This window comes from Triticum urartu, chromosome 7A (assembly GCF_056163025.1).
Source record: "Triticum urartu cultivar PI428250 chromosome 7A, HENAU_Tu73, whole genome shotgun sequence".
Taxonomy (NCBI): domain Eukaryota; kingdom Viridiplantae; phylum Streptophyta; class Magnoliopsida; order Poales; family Poaceae; genus Triticum; species Triticum urartu.
Window position 1 is genome coordinate 340,099,833 of NC_141879.1, and position 24,263 is coordinate 340,124,095.

Below are 24,263 nucleotides of genomic sequence, written 5' to 3' on the forward strand. Positions count from 1 at the left end.
CAACCCGGCATTTTAAGCTGCAAATACACATAACACGGCCGCGCCATGAACTTGGTGTAAGCCGGCTGTCCAAATAGAGCATGATAGGGGCTTTTGATTTTAACCACTTCAAAGTTCAATGCCTCATCTCTGTAGTCGTGTTCATTGCCAAAAGCCACTTCCAAGGCTATCTTACGCACTGGATAAGCCGACTTGCCAGGCACCACTCCATGAAAGACTGTAGAGGACGGCTTAAGATCTTTTCCAATCAAATTCATCCGGTGAAAAGTATCATAATAAAGGAAATTGATACTACTGCCTCCATCCATGTGACACCCACGATGCGGCTATATCTCCCACGTGTCGAGGCACGACTTAAAGGCATAACCACATGGTGGTTTAGTCGCAAGTGGGGTAATCTTCACACAATCCCATGTACTGAATAAGAAAGGGATAAAGAGTTGGCTTACAATCGCCACTTCACACAAATAACAATTTAAACTTACATCATCCAGAGTACAATCAAAGATCCGATTATGAAACCAAAATAAAGGAAGACAACCCCAAATGGTAGATCCCCGATCGCCCCAACTGGGCTCCACTACTGATCCTCCGGAAAAGTTACATAACAACGACCAAGATCTTCATCGAGCTCCCACTTGAGCTCGGTTGCGTCACCTGCACTGGTATCACCGGCACCTGCAACTGTTTTGGAAGTAACCGTGAGTCACGAGGACTCGGCAATCTCACACTCGCGAGATCAAGACTATTTAAGCTTATGGGTAGGGTAAGGTGATGAGGTGGAGCTGCAGCAAGCACTAAGCAAGTATGGTGGCTAACATACGCAAATAAGAGCGAGAAGAGAAGCAACGCAACGATCGAGAAGCTAGAAGTGATCCTAAAACTACTTACGTTCAAGCATAACACAAGACCGTGTTCACTTCCCGGACTCCACCGGAAAGAGACCATCATGGCTACACACGCAGTTGATGCATTTTAATTTAAGTCAAGTGTTAAGTTCTCTACAACCAGACATTACCAAATTCCCATCTGCCACATAACCGCGGGCACGGCTTTCGAAAGTTTAAACCCTGCAGGGGTGTCCCAACTTAGCCCATCACAAGCTCACGATCCGTGGAGACAATCCTCCATCGCGGGACACCCGATCAGACTCGGAATCCCGGTGCACAAGACATTTCGACAATGCTAAAACAAGACCAGACAGACCGCCTGAATGTGCCGACAAACCCCGATAGGAGCTGCACATATCTCGTTCTCAGGGCCCACCGGATGAGCACTCCGTACAACTAAAACCAGCCATCAAGTTTCCCCGAGGTGGCGCTGCAAAGGACTCTAGTTCGGACCAACACCCAGAGGAGCACTGGCCCGGGGGGTTTAAAATAAAGATGACCCTCGGGCTCGCGAAAACCCAAGGGAAAGTTATAGGTTGTTAGGCAAATGTAAAACCAAGGTTGGGCCTTGCTGGAGGAGTTTTAGTCAATGCAAACTATCAAGAGGGTCCCATACCCCTCATCGTGTTAGGGACGCAAAATCAAGGAACATAACACCGACATGACGGAAACTAGGGCGGCAAGATTGGAACAAAACACCAGGCATAAGGCCGAGCCTTCCACCCTTTGCCAAGTATATAGATGCATTAATTAAATAATAGATATAGTGATACCCCAACAAATCCATGTTCCAACAGGAAACTACCTGCACGACACCTGCAAGTAGCAATGCTATAAGAGGGGCTGAGGAAAAGCGGTAACCTAGCCAAACAACGGTTTGCTAGGATGGTTGAAAAATGTTAGAGGCTAACATGACAATTTGGGAGGCTTGAAAAACAAGTGGTAGGTAGCGCGACATAACGATAGAGCGAACAACTAGCAAGCAAAGATAGAAGTGATTTCGAGGGTAATGGTCATCTTGCCTAAAATCCCGCAAGGAAGAAGAACGAGTTCATGAAGAAGACAAACGGACGTAGTCGAATGAATCCTCACAAACGCGACATTGCCGGAAACTAACAAGAAGCAACTCCGGAAAGGAGCAAACAACATTGTAAACAACCATCACTTAAATGTGGCATGATGCACAATCAAGTATGATGCATGTCCGGTTTAACGAGGCATGGCATGGCAAAGTGCAACAACCAATACTAGAAATTAAGTGGAGCTCAATATGCAACGAGTTGCCTATTGGCGAAACACCACAAGACTTATTTAGTTCTCTCTTGGTTATGTACTCATCAATATTAAATGTTGTTAAACATGGCAAGAGGTGAAACATATATAAACTAACTATTTAGGCAAGTTTAAATGAGGCCAGAAACAACAAACAACAAATCCGGAAAATCCTCATGTGCATATTTTGGATTTGCTACTGTTCTTCCCTAAACCATATTTTAGAGTTGTTAAACATGCAAGATGAGTGCACTATGTTAAACTAGGCATTATTCTACCCCATTTACATATAAAGTTTATTTAAAACCGAACTACGATTAATTAGTTATGAAATAAAGCATTTTAACACGGCAATATGCAAATTAAATGCAAACAACATTTTAAACATTTTAAACATGGATGAGAGTTGGATATTATGAAACTAGATGAAATTCTAAACATTTTACATATATAATGTTTTTACAAATGATGCACGTTTATTTAGTTATTAAATGTATGAACAGTAAGGTTTTTTCTGCAAAACTGTACATCCTGGGATAATTGGGAAAATTCGTTGAGCAGAAGAGAAAAAAAAAGAATACTGGGCCGGATTGAGAAGCACAGTGTAGAGCACTGGCGGATTAGGCCCAAGCGCCACAAGACTTATTTAGTTCTCTCTTGGTTATGTACTCATCAATATTAAATGTTGTTAAACATGGCAAGAGGTGAAACATATATAAACTAACTATTTAGGCAAGTTTAAATGAGGCCAGAAACAACAAACAACAAATCCGAAAAATCCTCATGTGCATATTTTGGATTTGCTACTGTTCTTCCCTAAACCATATTTTAGAGTTGTTAAACATGCAAGATGAGTGCACTATGTTAAACTAGGCATTATTCTACCCCATTTACATATAAAGTTTATTTAAAACCGAACTACGATTAATTAGTTATGAAATAAAGCATTTTAACACGGCAATATGCAAATTAAATGCAAACAACATTTTAAACATTTTAAACATGGATGAGAGTTGGATATTATGAAACTAGATGAAATTCTAAACATTTTACATATATAATGTTTTTACAAATGATGCACGTTTATTTAGTTATTAAATGTATGAACAGTAAGGTTTTTTCTGCAAAACTGTACATCCTGGGATAATTGGGAAAATTCGTTGAGCAGAAGAGAAAAAAAAAGAATACTGGGCCGGATTGAGAAGCACAGTGTAGAGCACTGGCGGATTAGGCCCAAGCGCGTGGGTGACAGCGTTGAAAAAGGAAAACAGAGGAAAATGCGAGGAGCCTGGGACTCGATCCCGGGAACTCCTGCACAGAGCAAGGAATTCTAACCAGTCTGGCTACTACTGAATTCGTGAAGAATCACAGTGGTAATGCTAAATGGACTATAAATGCCAGAACGGATCTAGGAAAAGAAAGAAGTTTCAGTTACGAAGGAAGTTGCTCACAGCGGGGGAAATAACGAGGCCGGCACCCATGGCGACAGGGAACTTGGCGCGGCGACGGTGAACTGGGGTCGCCGGGATCCGAAGCGGCGGGGTCGATCTCGGCCAGATCGATTCAAAACGAGGCATGGAAGCCGGGGTGCTGCGGAAGAGGCCTGGCAGCGGGGATGTGCTCCAGCGAGCTGTGGTGGCTCGAGGTGGTCCACCTGGCGGGGACGAGGAAGATCGGGCGGTTCTGGTGGTGGAGACGAGGTCCTGTACGCCGGTGATGGTACTCTGGTGGTCGGGCGGACGAGGCCTCGGGTGCTCGCGGCGCTTGTCCTCCTCTGCACTGCTTCGATGCAGAGAAACCAGAGGCAGAGGCGAGGTGGGCATGGCGCGGCAGAGCTCGGGCCCTGGGATGCTGGCGAGGTGGCCATCCGGGCGAGAAGACGAGCACGGGGGGTGGCCGGAGGACGCGGACCGGGGCCCTTAGCAGGGAAGCGGCGGCCAGCTCCTGGTGGTGGTGGTCGACGCCTTGGTCCCGGCAGGTTGGCGCGCGAGCCGGCGAGGAACTCCGGCGATGGGTGACTGACGGGGCGAGCGCCAGCAACGGGTAGAGGGAGGCGGATCGGGTGGAGCTCAACTCCGGCGAGCTACTGCTCGTTGTCGGCCGGACAGAGACGGGTCGAGGGCGGCGGCGCTCCTGAGAGGCCGGCGCAGGAGAGCTCCATCTTGGCGGCGCGGGAGTGCGCGGACAAAGGCGGCTGCGAGGACTCGGTGATGTTGGTCTTCGGGAAGGACAAACGGGAGGCACGGGAGCTTGGCTCCATGGAAGTGCTCGAGAGGGAGGGGATCCAGGTGCGGTTCCTGCCGATCCAAAAAGCGAGGGAGGCTGCGGCTTTGCTGTGGTTGGGCGGCAACGGAAAACAAGAGAGGCACGGGAGGATGGTGGTTGGTTGTGGGTGATCCCGAAGGGGATTGAGCGGGTGGCGGCGCGATGGGACAAGAAGCCTAGGCTTTAGGGTTAGGCAAGTAGGTCTATATATATGAAAGGGGGGTGATTTGGATTATCCGATCGCGATCGGGCGGTCCGGAATAAATGGGTTAGGGAGTCTAAATAAAAAAAGAGATGTTTTATAGATGTTTGGGGATGATCCGGACCCATCGGTAACGACAACCCGATTCGGGTCTAGGAAAGTTTCGGACGCGCACGCGAGGGGTTGGTTGGAACTTGTGGGCTGTGCAGAAGGCCTCGGGCTGAGAGGAGAGAAGAGAGAGAGACCCGACAACAGTTTTCGGAGTCCGAAAATGTCTGACGTTAGACCGGCAGCGGTGCCGCTATAGTTATCCGTTGGGGCATCAAACAGACTCCGAATGCAATGAAACTTGGCAGACGGTCTACCCACAACATAACAACACCGCGTGGCAACTTTTAACCCATTCAGAGAACATTTTCCGGCCACTTATAAAATAATATTTCGGAGGTGTCGCGGGCGCGTGCGAGTGTGCCTGGACTCAAAACGCACAACAGAGAGAATTGAGGAAACCCGGACGGATGCAGGTTTTGAAAACATGATGATGCAATGCACATGACACTACAAAAAAAGACACATCCGTGACATTTTGGGCCGAACGAAATTTTTTTCTGTCATACATATGACACTTCTATGACGATAATTGTGACAAAACCCGGTATCATCATAGATGTGGTGGGCTCCTATTTCTATGACAAAAAATCATGACAGAAAATGGGCTTTTCGTCCTGGGTGGGCTGGAGACGCAGCTGCATGACATTCTTTGGGCCGTCCATGACGGAAAAAACCGTGGTAGAATCGAGGGCGAGGAAAATTTCGGGGAGTTCCCGGTTACAATGGGAGGTCGGGGGCCAAGCGATGCGCGTTTCTCTCGTACACGTACGCGCGTGTGTGCGAGGCGTTGGCTGATACGTCTCCGTCGTATCTATAATTTTTGATTGTTCCATGCCAATATTATTCAACTTTCATATACTTTTTGGCAACTTTTTATATTATTTTTGGGACTAACATATTGATCCAGTGCCCAGTGCCAGTTCCTGTCTGTTTCATGTTTTTGGTTTCGCAGAATATCCATATTAAACGGAGTCCAAACGCGATAAAAACGGACGGAGCTTATTTTTGGAAAATATGGAAAATTCGGAAGGAAAATCAACGCGAACTAATACCCAAGGTGGTCACGAGGCAGGGGGCGCCCCCCTAGGGCGCGCCCCCTGCCCTCGTGAGCCCACCGTAAGGCGGTTCACGCTCTTCTTTTGCCGCAAGAAAGCTAATATTCAGAAAAAAAATCACGGCGAAGGTTTCAGGCCAATCGGAGTTACGGATCTCCATATATATACGAAACGGTGAAACAGAGGCAGAACAGAACGCAGAACCAGAGAGAAACAGAGAGATAGATCCAATCTCAGAGGGGCTCTCGCCCCTCCCATGCCATGGAGGCCAAGGACCAGAGGGGAAACCCTTCTCCCATCTAGGGAGGAGGTCAAGGAAGAAGAGGAAGAAGGGGGCCCCTCTCCCCCTCTCCTCCGGTGGCGCCGGAACGCCGCCGTGGCCATCATCATCATCACCGTGATCTTCACCAACACCTCCGCCATCTTCACCAACATCTCCATCACCTCCCCCCCTCTATCTACAGCGGTCCACTCTCCCGCAACCCGTTGTACCCTCTACTTGAACATGGTGCTTTATGCTTCATATTATTATCCAATGATGTGTTGCCATCCTATGATGTCTGAGTAGATTTTCATTGTCCTATCGGTGGTTGATCAATTACTATGATTGATTTAATTTGCTTGTAGTTATGTTGCTGTCCTTTGGTGCCCATCATATGATTGCGCGCGTGGATCACACCCTAGGGTTAGTTGTATGTTGATAGAACTATGTATTGGAGGGCAAGAGTGACAGAAGCTTCAACCTAGCATAGAAATTGATGCATGCGGGATTGAAGGGGGACCAATATATCTTAATGCTATGGTTGGGTTTTACCTTAATGAACATTAGTAGTTGTAGACGCTTGCTAATAGTTCCAATCATAAGTGCATAGAATTCCAAGTCAGGGATGACATGCTAGCTGTGGCCTCTCCCACATAATACTTGATATCGGTCTAGTAAAGTAGTCAATTGCTTAGGGGCAATTCCGCAACTCCTACCACCACTTTTCGACACTCGCTATATTTACTTTATTGTTTGTTTATCTAAACAACCCCTACTTTTTATTTACGTACTCTTTATTATCTTGCAAACCTATCCAACAACACCTACAAAGTACTTCTAGTTTCATACTTGTTCTAGCTAAAGCGAACGTCAAGCGTGCGTAGAGTTGTATCGGTGGTCGATAGAACTTGAGGTAATATTTGTTCTACCTTTTGTTCCTCGTTGGGTTCGACACTCTTACTTATCGAAAACTGTTGCCATCCCCTATACTTGTGGTTATCAAGGCCTTTTTCTGGCGCCGTTGCCGGGGAGCAATAGCGTGGGGTGAATATTGTCGTGTGTGCTTGTTTGCTTTATCACTAAGTAATTTTTATTTGCTATTCTTAGTTGTTCTTTATCTTTAGTTATGGATATGGAACACGAAATACCAAAAAAATAGGTGTACTTTCTGCTCATGGAGATGGGGAACCTCCTAAAACCCTTGATGCTGGTTATGTGAAAAATATTATGTACTACTTTAATAATCCTGAGAAAACCCCTTTCAATTATGTAATGGGAGTAATGTTGGATCAACATGAATACTTTAGGGATTATCGCTTGACACAAAAAGGGAAACTATTATGGGATCAAATTTATATATTGAAGTGGTATGCTAGACAACTATGCTCGGAATATGATTATACTTGTTGCTCTAGGATGAATTCTCCACACCTCCCCTTTTCATGCAAATTTAATGATAATGAAACCTTGGCTTCTTATGCTAGAGGTATATATGATTACTATGATGTGGAACAAATAGAAGAATTTGTTGCTTTTATGGGTGCTTATGAATTTGAATCTATGTTTAAAAAGTTTGATGATATTGATGATGCTTGTTATAGATCTGAAAATTTAGCTATCTTCAAATATTGCTATGAGAATTATGAATACAATTATGAAATTAATGCACTTATTAAGAAAGTCTCCGCTGTCCAAGAAGAGACTAATATTTTGCAGGAATCTATGGAAGAAGAAGTTGATGACACTGTGAGCTCATTAGATGAAAAAGATGAGGAGGAGAGTGAAGAACAAAAGGAGGAAGAGCGGATTAATCACCCGTGCCCACCTTCTAATTAGAGTAACTCTTCAACTCATACATTGTTTAATTCCCCTTCGTGCTTACCGAAGGATGATTGCTATGATGACTGTTATGATCCCTGTGATTCTTTTGAAATATCCCTTTTTGATGATGCTAGCTATGCTTATGGCCAAGATGCCAATATGAATCATGCTTATGGAGATGAACTTGCTATAGTTCATTATGTTAAACATGAAATTGTTGCTATTGCACCCACGCATGATAGTCCTATTATCTTTTTGAATTCTCCCGATTATACTATATCAGAGAAGTTTGCACTTATTAAGGATTATATTGATGGGTTGCCTTTTACCGTTGCACATGATGATTTCGATAAATATAATATGCATGTGCTTGCTGCTTTTACTTGCAATTATTATGAGAGAGGAACTATATCTCCACCTCTCTATGTTTCCAACGTGATAAAATTGCAAGAAACTGTTTATACTATGCATTGGCCTTTACTAGGTGTGCATGAATTGTTCTTTTATGACATGCCGATGCATAGGAAGAGAGTTAGACTTCGTCATTGCTTGATATATGTTGCTTTGTGCTCACTACTAAATTACAAATCATTGTTAATTAAAATTGGCTTTGATATACCCTGGGATCCGGGTGGATTCACTACTTGAGCACTATATGCCTAGCTTAATGGCTTTAAAGAAAGCGCTGCCAGGGAGACAACCGGGAAGTTTTAGAAGAGTCATTTATTTCTGTTGAGTGCTTTCATATAGTTTAAAAACAACAAAAATAAAGAGGGGAACCCAAAACTTTTTCAAAAAGGAAAGCGAAAGTGAGAAAGACAAGCATTGTTGAAGTGGGAGAGCTCCTTGAACTTTGTTCATGCTCACGACAACTTTGTGAATCTTGATTACAGAAACTTTTCAATAAAAATAATTATCCCCTTGTACAATTCCATTGTATTATAAAAATAATGTGCCAAGGTTTGCCTTTAGGATGTTTACATTTGCTTAATGGTTTGTACGATGCAGGACAGAAACTTTGGCTGTAGTGCGCGATTTTACATTTTTAGGTGGAACATCGAATGGTTCTGATTCTTTTTGAAATGTATTTCTGTACAAATTGTTTATTTTTACTAATTTTTGCAGTATTTTTCAAGTATCATAAGTATGGTGAATGTTCAGATTATTACAGACTGTTCTATTTTAGACAGATTCTGTTTTTGATGCATAGTTTGATTGTTTTGATGAACCTATCAATTTATATCAGTGGATTAAGCCATGAAAAAGTTATACAACAGTAGACACAATGCAAAAACAAAATATGAATTGGTTTGCAACAGTACTAATAGTAGTGATTTGCTTTATTATACTAACAGATCTTACCGAGTTTTCTGTTGAAGTTTTGTGTGGATGAAGTGTTCGATGATTGAGAAGGTTTCGATGTGAGAAGAAGGAAGAGAGGCAAGAGCTCAAGCTTGGGGATGCCCGAGGCACCCCAAGTAAATATTCAAGGAGACTCAAGCATCTAAGCTTGGGGATGCTGGGGAGGCATCCCCTCTTTCTTCAACAAGTATCGGTATGTTTTCGGATTCGTTTCGTTCATGCGATATGTGCAAGTCTTGGAGCGTCTTTTGCATTTAGGTTTTTATTTTTATTTTTATGCACCATGCTGGTATGAGATAGTCCTTGTTTGATTTATAGAATTCCCATTGCACTTCACTTATATCTTTTGAGTATGGCTTTATAGAATGCTTCATGTGCTTCGCTTATATCATTTGAAGTTTGGATTGCCTGTTTCTATTTACATAGAAAACCGCCATTTTTAGAATGCTCTTTTGCTTCACTTAGATTTGTTAGAGCACGGGCATATCTTTTGTAGAAAGAATTAAACTCTCTTGCTTCACTTATATCTATTTGGAGAGATGACATGAACTGGTCATTCACATGGTTAGTCATAAAATCCTACATAAAACCTGTAGATCACTGAATATGATATGTTTGATTCCTTGCAATAGTTTTGCGATATAAAGATGGTGATATTGGAGTCATGCTAGCGGGTAGTTGTGGATTGTAGAAATACTTGTGTTGAGGTTTGTGATTCCCGTAGTATGCACGTATGGTGAACCGTTATGTGATGAAGTCGGAGCATGATTTATTTATTGATTGTCTTCCTTATGAGTGGCGGTCAGGGACGAGCAATGGTCTTTTCCTACCAATCTATCCCCCTAGGAGCATGCGCGTAGTACTTTGTTTCGATGACTAATAGATTTTTGCAATAAGTATGTGAGTTCTTTATGACTAATGTTGAGTCCATGGATTATACGCACTCTCACCCTTCCATCATTGCTAGCCTCTCTAGTACCGCGCAACTTTCACCGGTACCATAAAACCACCATATACCTTCCTCAAAACAGCCACCATACCTACCTATCATGGCATTTCCATAGCAATTCCGAGATATATTGCCATGCAGCTTCCATCATCATCATATACATGACTTGAGCATTCATTGTCATATTGCTTTGCATGATCGTAAGATAGCTAGCATGATGTTTTCATGGTTTGTCCGTTTTTTGATGTCATTGCTACGCTAGATCATTGCACATCCTAGTACACCGCTGGAGGCATTCATATAGAGTCATATCTTTGTTCTAGATATCGAGTTGTAATATTGAGTTGTAAGTAAATAAAAGTGTGATGATCATCATTATTAGAGCATTGCCCCAGTGAGGAAAGGATGATGGAGACTATGATTCCCCCACAAGTCGGGATGAGACTCCCGACGAAAAAATAATAATAAAAAAAGAGAAAGGCAAAAAAAAGAGAAGGCCCAAAAAAAGAGAAAAAAAAGAAAACAAAAAAATGAGAGAAAAAGAGAGAAGGGGCAATGTTACTATCCTTTTACCACACTTGTGCTTCAAAGTAGCACCATGTTCTTCATATAGAGAGTATCTTGAGTTATCACTTTCATATACTAGTGGGAATTTTCATTATAGAACTTGGCTTGTATATTCCGATGATGGGCTTCCTCAAATGCCCGATGTCTTCATGAGCAAGCAAGTTGGATGCACACCCACTTAGTTTCAGTTGGAGCTTTCATACACTTATAGCTCTAGTGCATCCGTTGCATGGCAATCCCTACTCACTCACATTGATATCTATTGATGGGCATCTCCATAGCCCGTTGATACGCCTAGTTGATGTGAGACTATCTTCTCCTTTTTATCTTCTCCACCATCATATTCTATTCCACCTATAGTTCTATGTCCATGGCTCACGCTCACGTATTGCGTGAAAGTTGAAAAGGTTTGAGAACGTCAAAAGTATGAAACAATTGCTTGGCTTGTCATCGGGGTTGTGCATGATGTGAATATTTTGTGTGGTGAAGATGGAGCATAGCCAGACTATACGATTTTGTAGGGATAACTTTCTTTGTCCATGTTATTTTGAAAATACATGATTTCTTTATTAGTATGCTTGAAGTATTATTGTCTTAATGTCAAAGGATAGACTATTGCTTTGAATCACTCGTGTCTTAATATTCATGCCATGATTAGACATATGATCAAGATTATGCTAGGTAGCATTCCACATCAAAAATTATCTTTTTTTATCAGTTACCTACTCTAGGACGAGCAGGAATTAAGCTTGGGGATGCTGATACGTCTCCGTCGTATCTATAATTTTTGATTGTTCCATGCCAATATTATTCAACTTTCATATACTTTCTGGCAACTTTTTATATTATTTTTGGGACTAACATATTGATCCAGTGCCCAGTGCCAGTTCATGTCTGTTGCATGTTTTTGGTTTCGCAGAATATCCATATCAAACGGAGTCCAAACGGGATAAAAACGGGCGGAGCTTATTTTCGGAAAATATGGAAAATTCGGAAGGAAAATCAACGTGAACCAGTGCCCGAGGTGGTCACGAGGCAGGGGGCGCCCCCCCTAGGGCGCGCCCCTACCCTCGTGAGCCCACCGTAAGGCGGTTGACGCTCTTATTTTGCCGCAAGAAAGCTAATATTCGGAAAAAATCACGGCGAAGGTTTCAGGCCAATCGGAGTTACGGATCTCCATATATATACGAAACGGTGAAACAGAGCCAGAACAGAACGCAGAGCCAGAGAGAAACAGAGAGATAGATCCAATCTCGGAGGGGCTCTCGCCCCTCCCATGCCATGGAGGCCAAGGACCAGAGAGGAAACCCTTCTTCCATCTAGGGAGGAGGTCAAGGAAGAAGAGGAAGAAGGGGGCCCCTCTCCCCCTCTCCTCCGGTGGCGCCGGAACGCCGCCGTGGCCATCATCATCATCACCGCGATCTTCACCAACACCTCCGCCATCTTCACCAACATCTCCATCTCCTCCCCCCCCCTCTTTCTACAGCGGTCCACTCTCCCGCAACCCGCTGTACCCTCTACTTGAACATGGTGCTTTATGCTTCATATTATTATCCAATGATGTGTTGCCATCCTATGATGTCTAAGTAGATTTTCGTTGTCCTATCGGTGGTTGATCAATTACTATGATTGATTTAATTTGCTTGTGGTTATGTTGCTGTCCTTTGGTGCCCATCATATGATTGCACGCGTGGATCACACCCTAGGGTTAGTTGTATGTTGATAGGACTATGTATTGGATGGCAAGAGTGACAGAAGCTCCAACCTAGCATATAAATTAATGCATACGGGATTGAAGGGGGACCAATATATCTTAATGCTATGGTTGGGTTTTACCGTAATGAACAATAGTAGTTGCGGACGCTTGCTAATAGTTCCAATCATAAGTGCATAGAATTCCAAGTCAGGGATGACATGCTAGCTGTGGCCTCTCCCACATAATACTTGCCATCGGTCTAGTAAAGTAGTCAATTGCTTAGGGGCAATTCCGCAACTCCTGCCACCACTTTTCCACACTCGCTATATTTACTTTATTGTTTCTTTATCTAAACAGCCCCTACTTTTTATTTACGTACTCTTTATTATCTTGCAAACCTATCCAACAACACCTACAAAGTACTTCTAGTTTCATACTTGTTCTAGGTAAATCGAACGTCAAGCGTGCGTAGAGTTGTATCGGTGGTCGATAGAACTTGAGGGAATATTTGTTCTACCTTTAGTTCCTCGTTGGGTTCAACACTCTTACTTATCAAAAACTGTTGCGATCCCCTATACTTGTGGGTTATCATTGGCTCTAACTGAACCCGAGCGAGGCGTTGGGCTCTAACTTAACCCGAGCGATTGCACTGGAGGCTACGCATTACTGAACTCGAGCGATCGATCCATGGCTGTTAACTGAACCCGACCGAGCGATTCCTTCGCTACTGCTGCTAACTTCAGCTGATCGATGCTGCCTCTGGGATGAACAGTGAGCGTTGCGGGGGGTTTGGATGAACAGTGAGCGGTGGCGTTGCCTCTGGATGAACAGGGCCCCGTGGTGTGGTGGAGGGCTGGATGAACAGTAGACGGTGGAGGGGTGCCCGTGGAGGGGTGGTTGAACAGGCCCCCGTGGTGTGGAGGGCTGGATGAACAGTAGACAGTGGAGGGGTGGTTGAACAGTAGCCGGTGGAGTAGCGCGTGGTGGAGGCTGGATGAACAGGAGCCCGTGGAGGCTGGAGGAGGTCGACGGTGGAGATGAACAGTATCCCGTGGAGTCCCGTTTTGCGGTACGCCACTCCCCTCCCGATGAACAGGACCCCCGTTTCGACCGTAGGAGGTCTGTTTCGGCCGTTTTGCGGTACGCCACACCCCTCCCGATCAACAGGACCCCTGTTTCGACCGTAGGAGGTCCATTTCCTCCGTTTTGCGGTACGCCACACCCCTCCCAATCAACAGGACCCCTATTTCGACCGTAGGAGGTCCGTTTCCTCCGTTCTGCGGTATGCCAGGCCTCGTTTCCATCGCCTGTTCCGTCCAAGCCCTCCCGATGAACACGACCACGCATTTCGTTCCGACCCAGCCGGTTGGCTCCCACGCGTTCCGTTGCCTCCCGATGAACACGACGCATTCCGTTGCCTCCCCATGAACACGACGACGACGATGTTTCTCCGTTCCGACCTAGCCATGTACACGAGCCCTGGCCGTATGTATGCGTGAGTAGGCGTTCGAGACCCTGCCCGTATGTAGGTATGTGGTCGTATTTTCTTTCTTGCACCCTGGCCGCTGTATGTACGTGTATATGCTACGTGCGTGCCTCTACTACGACGCGTGCGCGCCTCTACATCGACCAGTATATATGTACGTACATGTTCCCGACTAGAATGACAACGCTACATACGCTTCGACCAGGTGGGTCCCGACTGTTAGGAACTTCCTTGCGTGCGAAGGTGTAGCTGGTGGGTCCCAGCAGTCGGGGGGAAACGTTTTTTTCGCGAAATACGGTGGCCCATCCGGTGGGTCCCCGCTGTCAGGTGGAGGAATAATTATTTTGCACATAATAAGGAGGCACTTCCTTGCTGCGGCCGTGGACCCAGCTGTCAGCCTCTCCACGTACAGTCCACGTCCGATGGAAGCCGTTCCTTGACCATGTTGACCACGCCGCGCCGAGAGCACCAAGGCGGTGGACGACGGCGAGGCATAGGAAGGGGACGATGCGGAGCCGGGGAAGACGCGGCAGTGAATGCCCACGCGTAGAGGAGTACGAGGGTTCACTGGTTCGCTGCAGTGTGAGGCTGCCGTCGCCGCAGGATAACAGGGGGTGTGGGTGAGTAGAGGAATGGCCTGGCCAACGGTGGGAGTAGTAGGGGGCGGTGAGGCCTCTGCCGCATCGCAGCCGGCCATGGGAGGCAGGAGCACAAGGCATGACCGGCGCTGGTTTGGGCGGCTGGAGCAAGAAGACCAGAGGTTGAAGAAGCACTACGGCCGTTGGATGGACATCGTACGGTCACTGGAGCTAGAATCGTGCATATATTGAATAAGTTGACAAAGCCCTCCGTCCCTATCAACTTAGTAGGCCCACAAGTCAGCCTGCCACTATACTAGGTCCCAGCTAACAGGGGGAGTATTCATTTTTTTGTGCGTAATAAGGAGGTACTTCCTTGCGTGCGAAGATATAGCTGGTGGGTCCGAGCTGTCAGTGGCGGTAACGTTTTTTCGCGAAATACAGAGGCCCTTTCGGTGGGTCCTTGATGTCAGGTGGAGGAATCATTATTTTGCGCGTAATAAAGAGGCATTTCCTTGTGTGCGGTCGTGGACCCAGCTGTCGGCCTCTCCACGTACAGTCCACTTCAGATGCATGTCGGTCGTTGACCACGTTGACCAGGCCGCGCCGAGAGCACCAGGGCGGTGGACGATGGCGAGGCCTAGGAAGGGAACGACACGGAGGCAGGGAAGACTCGGCAATTGTTTCCCACGCGGAGGGGAGTACGACTGTATGAGGGTTTACTGGTTTGTTTGCCGTCGCCGGAGAATAACAGCAGGTGTGGGTGAGTAGAGGGATGGCTAGGCTAGCGATGGGAGTACGGTGGGGCGGTGAGGCCTGCGCGGCAGCACAGCCGGCCACGGGGAGGAGGGAGCAGGCAGTCCTCCCACCGGCGCATGTTTGAGCGGCTGGAGCAGGAAGAGCAGAGATTGAAGAAGCACAACGGCCGTTCGATGGACATCCAACAGTCACTGCTTGTGCGTCAACCTTTTTTTAGGAAAGCCTCAAATCTGTGGAAAACAGCATACAGCCCATTTGCTAATTCTTAAGGTTTTTTTTGAGCCCATATTCTTTTTGTTAGCATTACAGCCCATATTGTGGCCACGGTTAAAAAATGATATGAAATTTTGCATATTTCGGTGCGGTCCGAACTGTTTTTAATCCCGAAATTTCGACTCACATTCAAACTGATTTTAAAAATAAATGTATATCAATATAAAATCCAACAAATTCTCCACGCATAAAAATTAATGTAATTTAAGATCTCGAAATGAAAAAAAAGATATTTAAAACTATTTGCCGATTTGATGTGTTTTAAAAATGTACATCCCATTTCTCATTACTGATGGGCCATTTTCTCGGCCAGCCGAATGAAATCTCTCCTCGTCTAGAAAGATTTGTGGCCCAACAGGCCTGGCAAAGCGACTTACTTGGCAAATCACAAAAAAACTGGGTTGTGGCCATGGACCCAGCTGTCAGCCTCTCCACGTACAGTACTCTTCCGATGGAAGTCGTTCCTTGACCACGTTGACCACGCCGCGCGGAGAGCACCACGGCGGTGGACGACAGCGAGGCCTAGGAAAGGGACGACGCGGAGCCGGGCAAGACGCGGCAATGGAATCCCGCGCGGAGAGGAGTACGAGGGTTCACTGGTTCGGCTGCGGTGTGAGGCTGCCGTCGCCGCAGGGCCTGGCCAGCGGTAGGAATAGTAAGGGGCGGTGAGGCCTTCATGGCAGCACAGCCGGCCACGGGAGGCAGGAGCATGCGGCACGACCGGCGCTGCTTTGGGCGGCTGGAGCAAGAAGACCAGAGATTGAAGAAGCACTACGGCCGTTGGATGGACATCATACGGTCACTGGAGCTAGAATCGTTCATATTGACTAAGTTGACAAAGCCCTCCGTCCCCGTCAACTTAGTAGGCCCACAAGTCAGCCTCCCACAATGGTGGGTCCCAGCTAGCAGGGGGTATTCATTTTTTGTGCGTAATAAGGAGGCACTTCCTTGCGTGCGAAGATATAGCTAGTGGGTCCGACATGTCAGCGGGGGGGGGGGGGGAGGGGCGTTTTTTTCGCGGAATACAGAGGCCCTTTCGGTGGGTCCCAGCTGCCAGGTGAAGGAATCATTATTTTGCGCGTACAGTCCACGGCCGATGAATGTCGTTCGTTGACCACGTTGACTAGGCCACACCGAGAGCACCATGGAGGTGGACGACGGCGAGGCCTAGGAAAGGAACGACACGGAGCCAGGGAAGACTCGGCAATGGTTGCCCACGCGGTGGGGAGTACGAGGGTTTACTGGTCCGGCTGCCGTCGCTAGAAAATAACAGGAGGTGTGGGTGAGTAGAGGAATGGCCTGACTAGCAATGAAGTAGGGTGGGGCGGTGCGGCCTGTGCGGCAGCACAGGCGGCCACGGGAGGCGGGAGCAGGCAGTCCCACCGGAGCTGGTTTGGGCGGCTAGAGCAAGAAGATCAGGTATTGAAGAAGCAGCACGGCCGTTGGATTAACATCCAACGGTCACTGCTGCTAGAATTGTTTGTGGAGTAAGTTGACAAAGCCAAAGTACATGTCAACCTAGTAGACCCACAAGTCAGCCTCCAAATCTGTCCCAAATAGCATATAGCCTGAAATTTCTAGCCAGATTCAAATTAATTTTAAATCTAAATATACCTTAATTTAAATTCAATGAAATTTTACCCGCACAAAAACAATGAAATTTAAAATATCAAAATCCGAAAGAAAACCATATTTTGGAACTAATTGCCTGTTTGCTGTATTTTTTCATTTTACAGCCCATTTATTATTACTTATAGCCCATTTCTTATTACTTATAGCCCATTTTCTGGGCAAAATGCATCCCTCCTCGTCTTGAAAGATTTCTGACCCAGCAGGGCATAGAAAAGCAAGTAGGCCTACGTTGGTTATTTTTCAAAAAGCAAAATAGCTGGCTAGCCATTTTCAGAAAGGAAAAAAACAAACTGGGATGGTCATGTGCTAAACATATGAAATAAAAGCATGGGCTAGATGGGCCACGGGTCCCGCGCAACCCAGTTGATACCCTTCTCCGTCCCGAAAAAACAAAATTACTGCGCGCGCTGCTGGGTCCCTACTGTCATCCTCACCATGTACAGTCATCTCCTTATTCCTCTCGGTTGTTAACCATGTTGACAACACCGAAGGGCGGCGCAGCGGCGAGCGAACCAAGGCGGAGGACGATGGTGAGGCCTCGGACGGGAACGAACAAGAGCCGGGGAAGATCACAGCCAGCCGTGGGAGGCTGGAGCAGGCGGTCCCGCCGACACTAGTTTGGCTTTGGCGGCTCGAGGAAGAAGAGACCGAAGAAACGTGACAGACGTTGAATGTCAATCCAATGGTCAAGGTTGGCACAATCGTTTGTTGACTAAGCGGACACCAAGTAGCATACTTGTTTATATTAGAAAGAAAATCAAAGACTTGGGAAGGCGTACAGAACAAGCTAGTGTACCAGTAAAGAGACGTTGCCGAGTTTTAGAAAAAAGAAAGACATGCTCTTGTAGCTGGTTCGAATCCAAACCTAGACTATGACTATCTATGCTACTCTGCAAGTAATGAAACTGACATATCCAATGTTCGCTTCTCCTCTTCTCTACTTACTCTGCCTAGCATCAGAAGCTCTGGCCGCAGCAACCATGTCCGCTGGTTGCTCGTCCACCTGCTCTTCAGCAGGCAACAACCAGATATGCGCCAAGTCGCCACCCGTACCATCGCCTGTGGGTCTCATCACACCCCTGCCGGCACGCGCACTTCAGCCGATTGCTCATCGCAACCCGCTGCCGTTGGTGTGGTGCCACTGTTCTCATTCGAAGACGTCGAGCAAATTGCAGTCCAACAACAAACTATGTCATCAAATTCAAGTTTCATGGCCAAATATGAGTACAACTAAACAACAATGTCATCATGTTTTAGTCGTCATAGAATCACCAAACACAAACTAGCATACATAACAAGTGATGTTCTCACAGCAAAATACTAAACAACATGTTCATCAGGTTTCAGTTGTCATAGCAAACACAATTTCACATAGTAGATAAAAAAACGTCTTCTGACAGGCAAATACGACAAAAGCAATGTAATCATCATCCGCAGCAGCAGCGTCAACATCTTCGCCATGTGTATCAGTCTGAATCGTAATTCCCCACGGTGTCATCTTCTTCTTCGTCCTCAACGTCCTCGAACGTTGGCTTCTTCTTGATCAACTCTTGTATGTCCACAGCACGACAGGCAATCTTTTCACCGGCATCATTGACGTGATGGTTCTCAAAGATATTAGGAACATCTGTGTTATCTTGTACATCAGGAGCAGTGTAAGCATCATCTTGTTGTGCAACTTCATTAAACGAATTCCTCTGCTCAAACCTTTGCAATACTCTCCAGTCATCGCTACGTGCAAATGTGTCTTCCAAGAAAAATATTTGTGTTGCTTGATTTGCCAAAATAAAAGGCTCATTGGTCTGGTACGCCGCCTTGACATTGATGGATTTGAAATAATCATCAGCTCTGGGTTTTGCGATCCTGGAAAATAGGTTATACCAATGAAAGCACAACAGAACCACACACCGATGATCCTCGAAACTAGAGATATACTGCAACTGAACAATGTTTGTTATGTTAGCATACATTTCAGTTGTCTCTTTGTCATACGTATCCGTGCTCATGATGGCACTGTTTTGTGTCTTCCTGCCTTCGTCTCGTGCAAGGGTATTGTAGCGCACATCTCCAACAACACAAGATTCATAATGTCTTACCCGAGTATCAGGACCCATTGCTAGTGAGTAAAGGGCATCATCAACTGCCTGCCCATCCTCCCGCATCTTCTTAACCTATGGTTAGAAAATAGACAAGCTGATCATCTTATGTACTTAATATATTAAAAAAACTGACAGTGCACTTCAAAAGCTTACATGGTTCTTAAACCATTTCGCAAATCCTTCCATAACCAGTTTGTCAATGTTTCTTGGATTTTGCAGCAGTAACTCCTCTTTGTAGATGCTGCACAACATAGTGATCACGTCAAACATCTAAATATATAAGAATGTGCTGCAAGTTTAGTAGATTGCGATGTATAAGCTGCAGTACTGCACTTACTTGATATAAGGTAGTATCTCAGGACAGTTATTCAACACATACCAAACCATTTTGTCCAAATCTTTAGGTTTGTCCTCTTGTCGACTCTTCCCTGTAACTCGAACAGAATAATCGAAAACATTGAGCCTGGGATTGTCTTCACCCACCTCTTTGCTAAGCTGATCAGTTGTTTCAATGTATTTTGAGAAGAATGTCAATGCTTCTGTAGCAATGTAGGCCTCTGCAATTGAACCCTCGGGTCTAGCTCTGTTCCTAACATAGCCCTTGAAAGTGCCTAGCCGCCTTTCAATAGGGTACATCCAGCCATACTGTACTGGACCTCTAAGTAGTGCCTCATCAGGTAGATGAACAGCCAAATGCACCATCACATCAAAGAAGGCTGGAGGATATATATTCTCAAGGTCGCATAGGATAGTTGGTATCTTGTCTCTAAGACGCTCCAAAGAATCTATCCTGATATTCCTACTGCAGAGTTCCTTGAAGAATTGTCCCAACTCCGCAACTGCTCTGTATAAGTTAGGGCGGCCCAATCCTCTAAGGATAACAGGTAAAACCCTTTGAAGTAGGACGTGGCAGTCATGAGTTTTCAACCCTTGTACCTTGTTTCCATCTACACTGACTCTCCTTTCAGGGTTGGAAGCAAATCCATGTGGGAATCTCACACGTGACAGGACCTCGTAGAATTCTTTTGTTTTTACCTTGTCCAAGACGTACACAGCTGGTGCCATATCCCGTGGTTTACCTTCATCTTGCACCTGCAAATCCTTTCTGATACCCAGGTGTGTCAAATCAATCCCAGATTTTAAGGTATCTTTCGTCTTGCCTTCAATATTAAGAAGTGTGCCGACAATGCTGTCACATATATTTTTATCGATGTGCATCACATCAAGATTATGCCGCAGATCCAAATCTTTCCAATACTCCAAGCCCAACAAAGTGGACCTGTGGGTAAACAATAATCTCTCTTCTACCCTGCCACACTTCCTTTTCCCGCTACCATTACCAGGATGGTTTCCTGGTGTAATATGCCTGACCTTCTCTAATTCCACTTGCAACTCATCGGCGGTGAGCCTCTTTGGCGCATCACGGTTTTCATGCTTTGCATTGAACACATGTCTTCGGTATTTTCTAGGATGCGGCTTGTCCTTGGCAAGGAAACGGCGGTGTTCAATGTAACAGATCTTGCTAAGTATTGCGTATGATAGAGGATTCCTGTCACAACGAACACATGCATTGTAACCATGTGTCGTTCGCCCTGACATAGTGCCCAAAGCTGGATAATCATGGATGCATCAAATTATAACAGCACGTAGAAAGAAATCAGCTAGTGGGCTGCTATATAGGTCTCGAGTGAGAACACCCTTCCATAGCTGTTGAAGTTCCTCCACAAGAGTCTCCATGAACAAATCAAATTCCTTTCGAGGACTTTTTGGACCTGGGATGAGCAAGGCCATCATGTAGTTTGATTCTTTGGTGCAGACATTTGGAGGAATGTTGTAAGGGATAACAAGCACTGGCCACATGCTATATGTGGCCCTCTGGTGGCCAAATGGGTTAAATCCATCTGAAGCTAAGCCAAGTCTAATGTTTCTCGGGTCAGCAGCAAACTCTTTGTGTTTATCATTGAAGCTTTTCCACTCACTACCATGAGATGGATGGCTCATTACATTCTGATCTCTGTACTCCTGGTTCCTAGAATGCCACAGTACATCCTCTCTTCTTTTAGCATCATGAAACAACCTCTGCAATCTTGGTGTAATTGGAAAATGTCTCGAAACATTATGAGGAATCCTCTTCACAGCATCGCCATCTTTCCATCTTGATGATTTGCTTTTCGGGCATTCACTTAAGTTGGCATAATCCTTCCGGAACAAAACACAATTATTCTTACAAACATGGATCATATCATATCCAATTCCAACTGCATGAAGGAAATTCTTCATTTTACTATAGGTGTGTGGCAGCTCAGATGTATCTGGGAAAGATTTGCGAAAAGCAGCCAACATCGCATCGAATGATTTGTTGGTCATCCGCTCAGATGTCTTCACCTGAAGAAAGGTGACCATAGCTGAGAATACTAACAGCTTATTTCCTGGGGTGACAACAACGTTGCATTGTTCCAACATGCGGGCCCACCATTTTTCTTCTGCAGGTGAAAGTTCATGGAATGCACAAGCATTTCGTAGCATTATTTCAATGTTGGTCAAACTCACTGGCTCCGCCACCACCACCTCCTCCTCCTCTTCCACCTGAGCATTAGGCAGATCAAGATGGTGATCTGCTGCTTCCACGTAGTCAATAACATTGACGTTCACAGCTTCACCATGATGAACCCACCTAGTATATGTGACCGACATCCCATACAAGTGTAGATGATTTTGCACAGTTGACTGGGGTCTTGTAACTGAATTCATACAACTGCTACATGGGCAGAGCACATCTGATTTCGGACCACCGTACTCAGCTCTGATAAAGTTCATGAAGTTTTCAACGCCCTCGACATATGTAGCGGAGAATCTTCGAGCAGAAGTTATCCAAGTCTTGTCCATCTGTTAGACATACAAATTAGTTCTTCTACTAGATATTATAGGAAAAACATATATGATTTTTTATGAAGTCCAGAAAAAAATACCTAGGTCGATGTCTAAAGCTATGGCAAGATATTTGGATGAGCAGATCTAAGTAACAAAATATATGTAAAGCTAATTCAGCAAACAGATTTGAGTGCCAAATTATGGCAGGCTGTTTCAGCAGTCAATGAGGCCGAGCACACAGCCATCGAACTATCGAAGGCCATCGCAGCAACAAAGATCGAGTATAAAACGGTGTAGAGCTATTTCACCTAACAGATTGGCTACTAGACCATGGCAATCTACGTCACAATAAATATATGGCAGGATATTTTAGCAACTAATCGGCCTTGGCTTGCCATCTCAGCTAAGCAGATTGAGTGCAGAACAGGGCTAGGAAGCTTCTTAAGCAGAGCATATTGGCAGTAAACTACTTCGGCAAACAGTGAGATTAACAGTGTCTATCAGCTAACATTCAGCGCTACACCGACATGAACGGGGCCTCAGTCTAGAATGCGCGTACCATGGGAGAAGCTGACCGCCGTGCGTCTCCACACGAACATCGCCAGCGGTGGCGGCGCTGACCGCCGTGCGCCTCCACAAGAACGTAGCCAGAGGTGGCGGCGCGGCTAGAGGACAACAGTCTAGAGAGCGTACTGTGGGAGCGAGAGGATCGCCGAACCGCGGCGCCGACGTACCGGCGCGGCGGGGAAGGCGGCTTTGGCAGAGTGAATGGAGTGGAGGGGGACAGGGGGGAGGGGGGTTTGGGGAATATTATTGGCTAGTTGGCCGAAGGGCGGTTGAACCGGATTTGGGGGGAAATTTTGGGTGTGTGTGGGGGGGGGGCGAGATTTTCGTGCGGTGGGCGGGGGGAGTTTGGCGCATGGTCGGTTTCTCCAAGTGCAGTCCCATGTGTCAGTGAAGAGGCAAGCCGAAGCGCATTCCGTTTGCGTGAGCCGTGTGCAGGACCGAACGTGTGTGGGGTGCAATGCGATCGCGACATGAGTGCTGTGAGTGTACCACCTTTTTTCCTTTTAAACTAGGTGCTTCGCCCCCTCAAAAAAATTTGGTTCTTCGTGTGATCCATCGATACTACTACTAGTAATCTGGTAATCCCGACTAAAACGGCGCGGCCGGGTCTTTTCACGCGCGATACGTTGGGAGGTTGGCTTAGTTGGGTTTTTTAGGACGAGTAATGCTACACCTACGTAATCCCTGTTACGTAATTAACGTAATGTGAAACGTGTGAGCTGTTGATTGTAGATTGGGGGGAGGGAGGGGCCCACTACCATGAAAATCAGGGGAGGAGAAAGATAGGCAATTTATGTTAACCCTTTCGTAGGCTCCCGTAGATGTAGAAAATGTGAAATGCGTGAATGTGTAGTGGACGTACTATTGGAGTGCCTAAGATAATTTGTGTATGTATAGACCTTATGTGTTTATTTTACTTCGCATGTTAGATTTGTCTCGGTTCAATAAAAAGCAGAGTTGGTGATGATGGTGTGCCTCTCATCCTGCAATATAGGCCGTCCGATCTATATCTAACGGATAGGAAGGAAACTATGACAATTTACCCGCACTCCTCTCCACATTTGCAGATAAGGCTTTCCCTCGTTCATCCTTTTCTCCCACAAGATCTTGATCTTCCGTGCAATGCACGGGCATCTTGCTAGTACTCCTACAATATGTATATTATTGTGAAAGTTCATATACACCGGCCGAGATTAATGAAAACACGGCAGATTTTCATTATATTTCGAACTTTTATAGGACAGAAAAATAAAAGAAACCTGACCCTAAACCTATTCTATGGTGGCGACCGACGTCCTCCATCTGCGATCTCTATGTACGGGGGCGGGGTTCAAGACTCGTGAAGTGAAGGTGCGGTCTCCGGCGAGGAAAAGTAGAACACGTGATATGGACCGGCCAGTTGGCACACCATGCCCTGCCGCCTCCCATTCCCTGCTCATCCTCGGAGGAGTCCCCGACCTCGGCGGTGCCGGACGTTGGACGGCAGCAAGTAGGACGCGTGGCTGATGGTGCTCCCGTCGTCGGCTGCCAGCGTGGCCACCGCTTG

The 24,263-nt window shown here is 45.9% G+C and overlaps 1 long non-coding RNA gene across 1 annotated transcript; it reads right to left on the reverse strand.

Moving 5' to 3' along the window:
* Nucleotides 1-433: 433 nt before the first annotated feature.
* Nucleotides 434-4,639, reverse strand: LOC147959542 (uncharacterized). The gene is made up of 2 exons (XR_015611318.1): nt 3,614-4,639; nt 434-684 (listed from the first exon to the last, which is right to left on the reverse strand). It is a non-coding gene; the product is annotated as an uncharacterized LOC147959542 (long non-coding RNA).
* Between the last annotated feature and the right edge of the window lie 19,624 nt (nt 4,640-24,263).